The sequence below is a fragment of the Desmodus rotundus genome, chromosome 12, assembly GCF_022682495.2.
Source record: "Desmodus rotundus isolate HL8 chromosome 12, HLdesRot8A.1, whole genome shotgun sequence".
NCBI classification, from domain to species: domain Eukaryota; kingdom Metazoa; phylum Chordata; class Mammalia; order Chiroptera; family Phyllostomidae; genus Desmodus; species Desmodus rotundus.
Window position 1 is genome coordinate 73,958,158 of NC_071398.1, and position 13,295 is coordinate 73,971,452.

Consider the following 13,295-nt stretch of genomic DNA (forward strand, 5'->3'; position numbering starts at 1 on the left):
TGTTTTTCTCCCTCCCTTCCCTTCTCTCTAAAAAACAAATTAAAAATCTTTAAAAGAATACACTATGATGGGAAACATTTCATTCTTTAAAAAAAATTTCCCTTCTTTCTGTTATTGGTAGTACTGAATGTTAGTTTTTTTTTTTCATTGAAGTCAAAAGGTACCCAAGTATATGATTGCAAGTGGAAAATAGGAGATAGAAATCATATATTGGCCGTTTTTCCATTTTCATTTGTGTGTGATTTTTTTACATATAAATGCGGGGACATAAAGCATTAATGCAAGTCAAAGTGTTCAGTGAACAAGTTTCAGCAGTTCAACTTTGTATCCATGTAAATAAACCTGCTCAATTTTTCTGGACAATGCCAGCATTTGGATTTTTAAAAAACAAGTAAATTTCTTACTGATGGCAACTAAGTGGTGTTTGTAGCACTGTTACCACACAGCAGATCCCATCCACTCACTGTGCTTGCTGTTCTCGCTGTCCATGTGCGCGCGCGACCGCACAGTTTGCGAGGTCGTAGGTCTTCTGTGCCCTTCCTGTAAGTTTGCTAGTAAAATACATGAAACTATTCATGAGCCAAAGAATAAAATATAATGGGGAATTAGAATATATTTAGAACTGAATGACAGTAAAACCCATAAATTTTGAAACTTGTAGAAAGTGCCTGAAACAGTGTCAAGAGGAACATTATTCGTTTTAAATGCATTTGAGGCAGAAAATAGATTGAGGTTAAATTGGCAAGAATCCCCTTCTAAAGATTAAAAATATAATAATAGTGCAAATTTAAGGGAACATTTTAATTGTTTCTACTCCTGACTAATGAAGTTAATTTGAACAAATCTACTGTTTCAATTCAAATACTGAATAAAATATTATTTTTAAAAGCTTTTAAGTGTATTGCTGGGCTGGCATAAAATAAATATCTAAACTCCTACTTTGAATTGCAAGGGGAATTCTGGCAGTCCCATGCTCCAGCGTTCACTGTGAGTTTTTCTGACCAACCCTGGGGCCTCCAGCATTTTGATGGCTACATGGATCCTCCTAAGTAGAGAATGTAATGGGAGATGGCTACTGAGAGTAGAACCCGAAGGATGGCACCCCAGTGTAAAAATAAATATAAATCCTGTGAGAAAAAAAAAAAAACAGGTGACAAGGAAACATACCTGGCTTGACCTTAGTATTGGAGAAAATGAGGAGAAAAATCTCCCGGGATAATTTACAACAATACGCCATGTGTGGTAGCCAGCATCTACGTTGGTTCCAGTGATCTCTGCCTTCTGGCAGCCACACTCGTGTATGTAGTCACCTCCTACACTGAATAGGTCTTACTTACATAGCTAAAAGGGTGTTGTAGAAGTGACTATGGGTGAGTTCTGAGGTTAGGTCACGTGAGATATTGAGGCTTCTGGGTTTCTCTCTCTTGGAACACTCACGCTGGGAGGGATCAGCTGCCGTGTCACGGAGCTGATCGTCATCAAGCAAACTGTAAAATGGAGAAGCAAGGAACTAAGGCCACTTCCTAGCAACCAGACTGGCTTGAGAGGCCTGTGAGTGAGCCACCTGGAAAGTGTGTCCTTCAGTCCCAGTGAAGGCAAGCCTTTAGGTAACTGCTGTCCCTGGAGGCTAAAAAGCTTAACTACAGCCTCAGGTGAGACCCTGAGCTAGAACCATCTAGCTAAGCTACTCCCAGGTTATAAAGATCAGGTAAAGATAGTAAGTGGTTATTGTTTTAAGCAGCTAAGTTATATAATTTGTTATGCAATAGATAACTAATATACCAGTTGTCAAAAAGGTTTTTGGTCTGAATTTCTGTTGCCTGTGTGGTCTGAAAAATTCAAGTAAAAATTCGACAAGTGGGAGAAATAAATACATATTTTCTTAGGAAGTGCTCATTTTCAACCCAGGCTTCAAAGAGTTACTGAAGATAAATTTTAAAAAATATAATAGCTCACATTAAAAAATCAGAAAACATGTACATGCACAAAACCCCATGAGTGAGAGCCAGAGAAAAAATAGACAGCAGAAGCAGAAATGCAGACTCCATATATTGAATTTTTATCAGTCATAAAATCTAAAATGATTATGTTTAGTATGCTTCCAGAAATAAAAGCAGGAAAAGAAAGTATGCGTAGGAAATAAGAAACTATAATGAACAACCAAGCAGATTTTTAAAAAGTAGAATTATAAATAAAAAAATAGGATAAATAGTCAAGGGACTGATTAAATAGCAGGTTAGACAACTGAAAAGAGAACCAATGTACTGAAAAAAAGATGAAAACCATTTATCTGGAACACTGTCCATGGATTCAAAGATGGAAAAGTATGAAAGGTTAAGAGACATGGAGGACCAACGGAAAAACAGTGACACGTATCTCAGTGGAATTCCACATGGAGAAAATGGAGAGATGGCATGGAGAAATATTTAAAGATGAAAAATGACTGGGAATTTTCCAGGGTTGCTGAGAGATATGAATCCTCAGTTCTAGAAATCCCAACAAAATTCTGGAAGAGTAAACAAAAAGAAATTCAAAAGAAACATATCAAAACTTAACTGCAAATTAGAAAAGAATTACAATCTTAAAAAAGCAGAGAATTTCAAAGAAAGTATAATAAAGATAACAGTAAAAGTAAAAACAGAAATTAATAAAAAAAGAAAAGAAATGACACCCTAGAGCGATCCATAAAAACAAAGCAGGTGGCTGTGGCTGGTGTAGCTCAGCGGACTGGGCACAAGCCTGCCAACCAAAGGGCCACTGGTTTGATGCCTAGTGAGAGCATATGCCTGGGTTGCAGGCCAGGTCCCCAGTAGGGGGCGTGCCAGAGGCAACCACACATTGATGTTTCTTTCCTCTTTCTCCCTCCCTCTGTCTATAAAAATAATTAAAATCTTTTAAAAAATAAAAAAAATAAAGCGGGTGATTAGATAGACAAACATAACAAAATCATTAATATATAAATATTTAATAAATATTAAATTTACACATGAATAATATCAATAATGAAAAAGGGCATAATTTATTTTACTAGGAGTCTTTAGGATATATTTGGCTTTGTGTAACAGAAGACTTGATTAACAGTTGTTTCAGCAATAAGACATTTAATTAAAACATAGAATGGACTTTGGGAAAACAAAAATGTTCTCTCCATAAGCTTGTCACTAATCATTTTTTGTACAAACTTTTTTTGAAGTAAAACATTCATACACAAAAGTACGTGAATCAAGTGCACTGCTCAGTGTGCTTCCACACAGTGAATACCTCCAAGTGAGCAGCACCCAGATCGAGATACAGAGCATTTGCATACAACAGAACTTGCGGCAGTAATAATTTAAAGCTTAATCCTCACTGATGTTTGTAGCTTTAGTGGGCTGGCTTGTATTTTATCAGCACAAAGATTTTTCTGTCCACCATTTCCTTAAGGAACTACGTATTGAAATGTTTTCTCCCAGAGTTTATTCTTACCTCAGCCAAACCTGCCCATTAAATCCACTAGCTCTACCAATTCTGCCAAGATTTTCAAGAGGTCAACACCTGTGGTCTGAGACCAATGCCACAGTTAAAGGTTCAGGCTGCAGCGGTAGTGTACACCCTGAGGCCGCCGGAGAGAGGCCTCTGCAGTGACTCAGTTGAGGGGTGTATTGTTGCTAAAGACTACATCTTTGCTTAAGGCCCAACATGTGCAGCTTTGCTTTGTAGTAGTGCAAATATCCTAACATAAACGGTAGTCATCTGCCAAGGTCAAAATATGAAGTGGCTTAAGACTTAAAGCCTCTTGCAGAAGTTAGAAGCTATCCACACAACTGCAAAAACCCACCTGGCTTGATGCAACCTCTTAAATTGCTGAAATCAAAACATGCTAAATATACACCAAAGTGTAAAACTCAAAGCTACATACCCTACCTCACCAAAAGCCTCTTTGTGCATATATTTTGTCTTTCAGAATTTAATTCCTTATTTATTTACCAGTATTCAGAATGCAATGTTAGGGTCTTGCAGGTTTACACCTACAAATTGTAGGTCTCTTTTTAAAAACTGACTGTATTGGGGCAATGTTGTTTAATAAAATTATATAGGTTTCAGGAGTACAATTCTATAATGCGTCATCTCTGTACCCCAAGTCAAGTCTTTCCATCACCATTTATTCCCCCTTCACCCTCTACCACCTCTTTCCCTCTGGTAATCACCACACTGTTGTCTGTGTCTAAGACTTTTTTTTTTTGCTTAATCCCTTGACCTTTTTCACTCAGTCCCCCAACACCCCTGCCCTCTGATAGCTGTCAGTCTGTTCTCAATATCTATGAGTCTGTTTCCGTTTTGTTTGTTAGTTTATTTTATTAGATTCCACATATAAGTGATGTCATATGGTACTTCTCTTTGGCTTATGTCACTTAGCATAAGGACCTCTCCAGGCCCATCCATGCTGTCCCAAAAGGTAAGTGTTCCTTGTTTTTTTATGGTCAAGTGATATTCCATTGTGTGAATGTACCAGAGCTTTTTTATATACTCATCTACTGATGGGCACTTGGGCCATTTCCAAATGTTAGCTATTGTAAATACTGCTGCAATAAACATGGGGGTGCATGTATTCTTTCAAATTAGTGTTTCAGATTTCTTCTGATATATTCCCAGAAGTGGAATTGCTGGGTCATAAAGAAGTTCCATTTTTAATTTTCTGAGGTAACCACCTACTGCTTTCCAGAGTGTCTGTACCAATCTGTATTCCTGCCAGCAGTGTACAAGGGTTCCCTTTCCCCCACATCCTTGCCAACATTTGCTGTTTGTTGATTTATCGATGATAGTCATTCTGACAGGTGTGAGGTGATATCTCATTTAGTGATGTTAAGCATCATTTCATAAGTCTATTGGCCATTTGCATGGGTAGGCCTCTTTACTACACAGGTGAGACCTGCCTCTGTATATCTTACAGCATGGACGATAACAGTCAGAAGATTCTACCCTTTGTAGGTAAGTCAGTTTTCTAGATGAAGAGATTAAACTAGTCCTGCTCATTTTCTTAAACTCATCACTCAGGTAATCTCCTGGGAAGCCAAGAGATAAGGAGTAGAAAAAACCCAGGAAAGCTATCCTAATGAAGCTCTCCTTACCTGGAGGAAACACTAAGTGATGGACAAATGCACTCTTTCCCAACCCATTGGTTCAAAGTATCAGAAAACAATGCATTGGAAGCTAAGATTTCATTTAAGTATGTCAACACTTTCCTAAGATAAGATATACCAGACCCAGGACAGAGGGTGAGGATTTATGCACACAACCTACCAAACAGTGAAAGCTTTGACAAGGTGCTCAGACAGTCTAAAAGTGAGCATAAAAGGAACCAAGGAAAATACACACCTCCTACTCAGTCTGATAAAAATTAGTCTTTGTTAGTATAATAAAGATTTTAACCTGTAAATGTTAAATGATTCTTTTAAAAAACATTTCTTTATTCTTAGAGAGAAGGGAAGGGAGGGAGAAAGAGAGAAAGAGAGAGAGAGAGAGAGAGAGAGAGAGAGAGAGAGAGACATTGATGTGAGACACACACAAACATTGATTGGTTGCCTCTCACATGTGCCTCCCAAAACCCAGGCATGTGCCCTGACTCAGAATCTAACTGGTGACCATTTGCTTTTCAAGGTGATGCCCAACCAACTGAGCCACACCAGTCTGGGCATAAATAATTCTTTAAATAATTTCTCAACTAAGATAGAAGAAGTCATGTCCTCTATAAAAAAGGAGCAAAAAGTCATAAACCAAGAACAAAGGAAATGGAAAGATAGCAGGATAAAACACAAAGACCACAAGAGAGAAATAAAGGTAGTTAGGTAAAATATGGGAGAACTTTAAGGAAAGCAAAACAGCAATCAACAAAAAGATACATAGAATGGACATTACAGACAATGTAATAAATATGTAGAGAACAAATATGAAAGAGCTCCTAAAATGTGGAGGAAAAGGAGAAAAGATTAAATAATAAAAGAAAAGGTGACAGTAATAGATGACAGAAAACAGATTTAACTCAATAATTACTGCTGTTCCTAAGGGAGGAAAAATGAAAACAAAACTTAGAGTTTTGGGGGCTGGAAAACCCCCCCTCTAAGGATGAAGACTAAAGGGAATCACCATATTGAGTAAAAATTAACTAACAGACCTACATAGACATAACCTGGCAACTTTACTTAATTACAAAAATATGGGAAAATGTTATAACCTAAATAAAACAAAGAGCTTACTTCTAAAGGAAAAAAAATTGTGGGTGATTTTAATCTTTTCTGGAATACTACATATAAGAAGTCAATAGAACATCAGATACAACATTTTTAAGGAAAAATTATGTGACATAGCCATAAGTTGGCAAAAGGCAGGTACTAAAATAAACATTTTCAAAGAGCAGTCCATTGACCTCTTGAGGTCTTTGAAATCTTTTTTCAGGGGGTTTACCAGGTCAAAGCTGTTTTTATAATAATACTAAGATATCATTTGCCTTTTCATTCTGTTGATATTTGCATTGCTGATAAAAGAGCAATAGTGGGTAAGCCCTAACCAGTGTGGCTCAGTTGGCTGGGCGTCGTCCCACAGAGCCAAAGGTCACCAGTTTGATTCCCTATAAGGGTGAATTGCCTGGGTTGCAGGTCATTCCCCAGTCAGGGCAGGTACAGGAGGCAACCACTCAATGTTTCTATCTCATGTTGATGTTTCTCTCCCTCTCTTTCTCTCTCCCTTCCCTTCTCTCTGAAAATAAATAAAATGTAAGAAAAAAAAAAACAGTGGGTAAAACTGCTGGCAGCTTATCACAAATTAATGCCAAGGTACCAACTGTACTAGTAGTTATAATCTTCATCACCACACACTTGCATGGGGATAAAAAAAATAGTACCCTTGAGGAAAAATGTATATATATAAATTTTACTAAATCCAAAGTGCAGATTTAAAAATATTATATGTGGCAAATAGGTTACCTTACAAAGGGTAACAAAAAGGGAACCAAGAAAAAAGTGGTTGATCCGTTTTCTAAGAAAGATTGGGATGATGTGAAAGCACCAGCTATTTTCAATATAAAAAATACTGAAAAAACTGGTCATGAGAACGCAAGGAACCAAAATCACATCCGATGGTTTCAGGAGTCGTGCTTTTGAAGTGAACCTAGCTGATCTGCATGCAGAATGATGAAGTTGCATTTAGGAAATTCAAGCTGATTATTGAGGATGTTCAGGGCCATAACTAAGTTCCATGGCATGGATCTTACCTGTGACAAATTGTGCTCCACCGTACAGAATGGTGATCCATCACTGACTGAAGCTCGTGTTGATGTCAAGACTACTGATGGTAATTTGCTTCATCCATTCTGTGTTAGTTTTTACTGAAATCTGCAACAATCAGATTTGGAAAACCTCTTAATGCTCAGCATCAACAATTCTGCCAAATCCAGAAGAAGATGATAAAAATCATGACTTGAAAGAAGTGGTCAACAAATTAATTCCAGATGGCACTGGAAAATACATAGAGAAGGCTTGCCAATCTATTTGCTCAATGATGTCTTTGTTAGGAAATACAAATGCTTAAACTGCCCATATTAAATTGGGAAAACTTATGGGGCTTCATGGTAAAGGTAGCAGTTCTGGAAAAGCTACTGGGAATGAGACAAGTGTTAAAGTTTAATGAACCGATGGATATGAATCCCCAGTGTAAGAATCATTGTTTAAAAGTCAGACTTTTAATGGTGACAGATTTTTTAAAATATCTTATTTGTGATTTAAAAAAGCAGCAGCAGCAGCAACAACAACAACAACAAAACCAAAATGCATCTCTTCTGCGTATCCTGGTTGTCTCAAGGAAAAGCACTTGTGTGACTGAGTCACAAAATGAACTAGTTTCTTTTTGCATGAAATTATTTTTACTTGAAAGAACTACTGACAGACAAACCATTGTTGTTGAGACTTGGGCACTGGAAAGAATTTTCTTCAAAATGAACAAAGTGAGACTATCACTTCAGAGAAAAGAACTGATAGTATTTGTTCTCAGTTAAAAAAACTTGAGATTTCAAGTGAAAATTAAAATATTAGATAAATTGCATCTGCTACCCTGAGCTCAGATCCCTATACTTAGTTTTCTGGTGATACCAGCAGTAAAGCAAATGAAAGTACTTTTACATACTGTTTAATGAAATATATTCATATTTGGAAGATATGTATGTCTCAGTGAACCAATAATTTTAAATGACCAAATGAATGTTGATGCAAAATTATGCACAGGTAAAAATTTCAATCAAAGTGAAAGACAGGTCAATGGAGTTTAATTGAACAGAGTTAAGAACAGTTTGTTGATGTGGTTTTAGATTCTACATTGCAACTAACCTTTAGGAAACTCCTACTTGTTGAATTTTGGTATGGTGACAAAGAAGAATATATAGAATCGTCTAAAAAGATTATTATAAAATACTTCTCTTTTCCAATCTGGGAAGCCAAATTTTCTTTATATGTTTCAACTGAGTTGGTATATTATAATGGATTGTTTCAGAAGGCTCTCTGCTTCTCATGTGCTGCGTCTTCCAGTGCAGCGCCAGCCTCAACCCTGAGACACAGTGGTGAAGGTCAGAGTGAATGGATTTGGCTGTCTTGGGTGTGTGGTCACCAGGGTTGTTTTTAACTCTGGCAAAATGTTATTGTTGCCTTCAAGGATCCCTTCATTGACCTCAATTACATGGTCTACATGTTCCAGTATGATTATACCCATGGCAAGTTCAAAGGCACTGCACAGTCAAGGCTGATAATGGGAAGCTTTTCATCAATGGAAAGTCCACCTCCATCTTCCAGAAGCAAGTTCTTGCCAACATCAAATTGGGTGATGCTGGTGCTGAGTATGTTGTGGAGTCCACTGGTGTCTTAACCACCGTGGAGAAGACTGGGGCTCACTTGAAAGGTGGAGCCAAGAGGGTCATCATTTCTGCCCTCGTGTTTGTAATGAGTGTCAATCATGAGAAGTATGACAACTCCCTCAATATTGTCAGCAATGTCTCCTGCACCACCAACTGCTTGGCCCCCTGACCAAGGTCAATCCATGACAAATTTAGCATCATGGAGGGACTCATTGCCACTGTTCATCACTTACACCCAGAAAACCATGGATGGCCCCTCTGGGAAGCTGTGGTGTGATGGCCAAGGGGCTGCCCAGAACGCCATCCCTGCTTCTAGAGGTGCTGCCAAGGCTGTGGGCAAAGTCATCCCTGAGCTGAATGAGAAGCTCACTGGCATGGCCTTCGGTGTCCCCAACCCCAATGTGTCAGCTATGGGTCTGGCCTGCTGCCTTGTACTTGATGCCAAATACAATGACATCAAGAAGGTCATACCCTTGAAGTTTGTTCAGTTGGCTGGAGCTTTGCCTTATGCATCAAAATGTTGTGGGTTTGACCCCCAGTCAGGGCATATATGGAAGGCAACCAATCAATGTTTCTGTCTCACATTGATGTTTCTCTCTCTCCCTCTCTCTCTGGAATCAATAAAATATACCCTTGGATGAGGATTAAAAAAAAAAAAAGAAAGTGGTGAAGCAGCATCAGAGGGCCCCCTCAAGGGCATCCTGGGCTATACTGAGGACCAGGTCGTCTCTTGTTACTTTACCAGTGACACCTACTCCTCTACCTTCAATGTTGAGGCTGGCATCACCTTCAATAGCCACTCTGTTAAGCTCATTTTCTGGTATGACTATAAATTTGGTTACAGCAGCAGGGTGGTGGGTGGTAAAACTTATGATCCACGCGGCCACCAAGGAGTAAGAACTCCCTTGACCACCAGTTCCAGTGAGAGGAAGAGAGGACGTCAGCTGCTACGGAGTCCTTGCCCCAAAGGGTTCCCCCAACACACCGAGAATCTCCTGAGCTCCAAAATTTTCACACCAGACCCCCTGAAGAAAGGGATGGGCTTAGGGAGCCCTGCCTTGTCATGCACCATTAATAAATTCACTGTACCCAGCGAAAAAGAAAAATGAAAAAATGTATAGACTATTGTCTATTAATACAGACATTAAACAGAGAAGCAAAGCAGTGTTTTATATACAACCAAAATAATCTTCCTGGGTGAAGAAAAACAGGAAAGAATTCTCAGATTTGTAAGGGCTCCATCAGTCAAAAACCTACTTGCCCTTTTTAAAAGAAATTATTTGAAGGCTTACTGCTGCCATTCAAGATATGAATTATGATGTAAAAAATAATACAAGTGGAGCAATTTCAAAATGGAGTCAGAGCTGCCATCCAGAGGAACTGCCTTGATCACCTAACTCTTCAAACCTCTGGAATGTTAGAATTGGGAAAGAAAACCTTTGGACTGGGTCTAAACTAGCACTGTATTCTAAACAACTGTTTGAAAAGTTAGCAAGAAAGCAGATGACTCTTGAACTGAAAATGAAAGACATTCCTTAAAATTAGCATCACTATGTTAGATGATCAGCATCTATAGAAACGTCTTCCTTCTATTCGTGTGATTGTTCCCCTTCGCATTCTCAGGAATACTCCTTGACTTCACACCCTAATCAGAATGCTATTTGGATTTCTGCCTAAATAGCTATGTTTTTAGACATTAAATAAATGCTTGTTGCCTCTCAATTTAGCCTTTTATTTTCTGGTGTCTGAAGTGGGATCTAAAGTGTCCTTACCTTTGTGTCTTGGTGTTCAGTGAAACTGGTATGGCACCTACAGAGACTCTTCTGTGCTCACCATTTCCATGGACCACCACCTCGCCTTCTCTGGTTTAGACCACACTCCTTTTGAAATTGGTGCCTTTGTTTGAGATCAGTAGGGATCTTCCCTGGGAGCAGGGTGGGAGGCAACTGCTGTGGAGACAATTGTCCCAGTTCCAGCATGTGGCTTCTGCCACAGGAGTTGCTACAGCATGAGAAATTTTCCCCTCAGGAGTAAACCTTCATTTGTGGAAGGTTTCCTGGGAGCTAGGCAAGAAGGAGAAACTTTTTCTCTCAGAAGGAGATATTTTTTACTTATGGAAGGTTTCCTGGGAGGTGAGCAACTCAGGGCTTGCTACTGCATAAGAAAGAATTTATCTTTTTTCCTCAGGAGGGGCTTTTTGGACTCATTAGAAATGTCCTGGGGGTTGAGCAGCTTTCAATGATTTTTTCCCTGGTGGGTGAGTACTCATTTTTTTTTGTTTGCTTTTTCCCCTTTCCTTGTCTCCTTCTGTGTACTGCTGTCATCAGATAGAGGTTTCATAGGGGAAGACACAGGCATAAATCCTGTAAACCTGTTGTCCAGGCTGGCCCCCTTAAACAGACAAGCTTGAGGATCTCTTAGTACCAGCTTCTGTTTAGACAAACTTTGCTGTGGGTCCTTATAAAAAACCAGATGAGGTTTTCCTTCTGTCTTGTTCTATGTCCTGAAAGCTTGGCTTTGTGACCAGAAAAATATTACTCCCTGGTCTCCATCATCTGGAAGGGGCACTTACTGGGGTGTATCTGGTGGGCAGTCAAATAGACTGGAATTTTGGCAGCTGTATCCAATGGTACAGAAGCACAGGAATTGATGACTGGTTAGCTATAGCTAGTCAACTGACATCTTTTGGTCTTTCTGTCTGACTGTGCCACTTCTCAGCTGAATCTGTCATGAGGGGTCCCGGTCCATAAGAGCCTTTGTTGTCTTAACCATCACTGTTTTACTGTAGCAAGGAAGAGTTTTACTGTCTTCGACTATTTCAGCAATGAGTTTTCTGGATTTCATTCTTAGTCTTTGGTTAAGTATAAGAGACTTATTGGTTTTAGCTGTTGAGATTAATAGATTCTACTGTCAATGGCCATACAACAGATGCTTTGAATTGGAAAAACTTCTAAATTGGATTCTGTTTTTTTTTGTTAGCTTGTTTGTTTTAGGGAGCTCTCATCATAGTATTAGTGTAGGAAGCTAGGAGTTAACAAAAGAGAAGGAAGGTAGACTTGCTGAGCCTGATTGAGTCTGGAAGTTATAATTAATCAGGCTTAGGTCTTCAAGTTACATCTTCAGACACCCCAGGGAATAGCTGCATCCCCACCAAGAAGATTAACATCCCTCTACCCCCACTCTGTGTAGGGAGGAAGGACTGGCTTTCCAATCTCCCCAGGACCACTGGTCCATTCCCCACAGATTACTGGTGGGGAGGAAGAACCAGTAAGAGGCAAATTCCCCTGCTGGGCACACGCACAGTAAGAGCCAAAATGGCGCAGGGGGAGGTCCTTCTACTTAGAGGCCTGTGAATTAGGAGCTGTGATGGTAACCATAAAGGGGAAGTGTCTAATCTGGGGAAAGAATTGGATTAGATAAGGGACATGGAAACCTGAAAGGTCTAGGAAAAGGATTGGATGGGGGAATATCCAGAACAAGCAGCACCAAGGTTTAGAAAAGAGATAGGTTTAAAAAGAGAGCCTCTCTCTCCCAAGCCTGACATAATGTAATCAAAGTTTAACAAAGGTCCATCTCAGTAGCATGTGTTCTTTTGTTCGCTGGCCTATTCATTGATGTGTTCACTCACTCCATTCTCTCTGTAAGGTGATTTTAGTTGGGAAAAGCCAGAAGTCACAGGGTGCCAAATCTGGGCTATGGGGGGTCTGAGTCACCTGGGTGATTTGATGTTTTGCCAAAAAAAACTCTGCATGAGATGTGAGGCATGAGCAGACGCATTGTTCTGATGAAGCTGCCAATCAGCGGTTGCCCGTAGCTGTGGCCTTCTGAATCATTGAAATAGTTTCCACAGAAGAATGTTCAAGCTTAACGCAAATTCGAGGCAGATTCATTCCTCTATTCGCTCAGTCATTTTGAATACAACAGCCACACAGTACATATGCTCACTCAACAGTGTCTACCGCCCCTGCTGACTAGTACAGTGAAGTCATCATTGTTCATGCATGTGCCTTCCAGTCCACTCTCCTTGGCTGCCAGGTTACATTGATGTCAGGCAAATCATTCTTATTATATTAAGAATGGCTGAATGTTTTCCCAGACAGACCCTGTAGATTCTATATTGTAATGTCGTCTTATACAAAAAGAAAAAAATCAACTACATTTTAAATTTGATTGTTTTAAAGTGTATGTATCTTTAGTGACATTTACATTTTGAAATAAAATTTATGATTCACTTAAAAAAGTAATAACTTCAATGATGGCTGACTTGGTCTAACATCTCTTGAAGTTTTAGTGGGTAACCCAAATGTAATTATTGAGAACAAGTGAAATAGATGTATGTGGGATAGAAAGGTTTTTAGGTGAACCTTTTTAACACTAATTATATATGCTATGGTATATGCCCTTATAATAGTTCCCTAAA

The 13,295-nt window shown here is 39.1% G+C and overlaps 1 pseudogene; it reads left to right on the forward strand.

The window, feature by feature from the left end:
• Positions 1–13,295, forward strand: part of LOC112314845 (glyceraldehyde-3-phosphate dehydrogenase-like) — a 100,712-nt pseudogene that overhangs the window by 86,076 nt on the left and 1,341 nt on the right.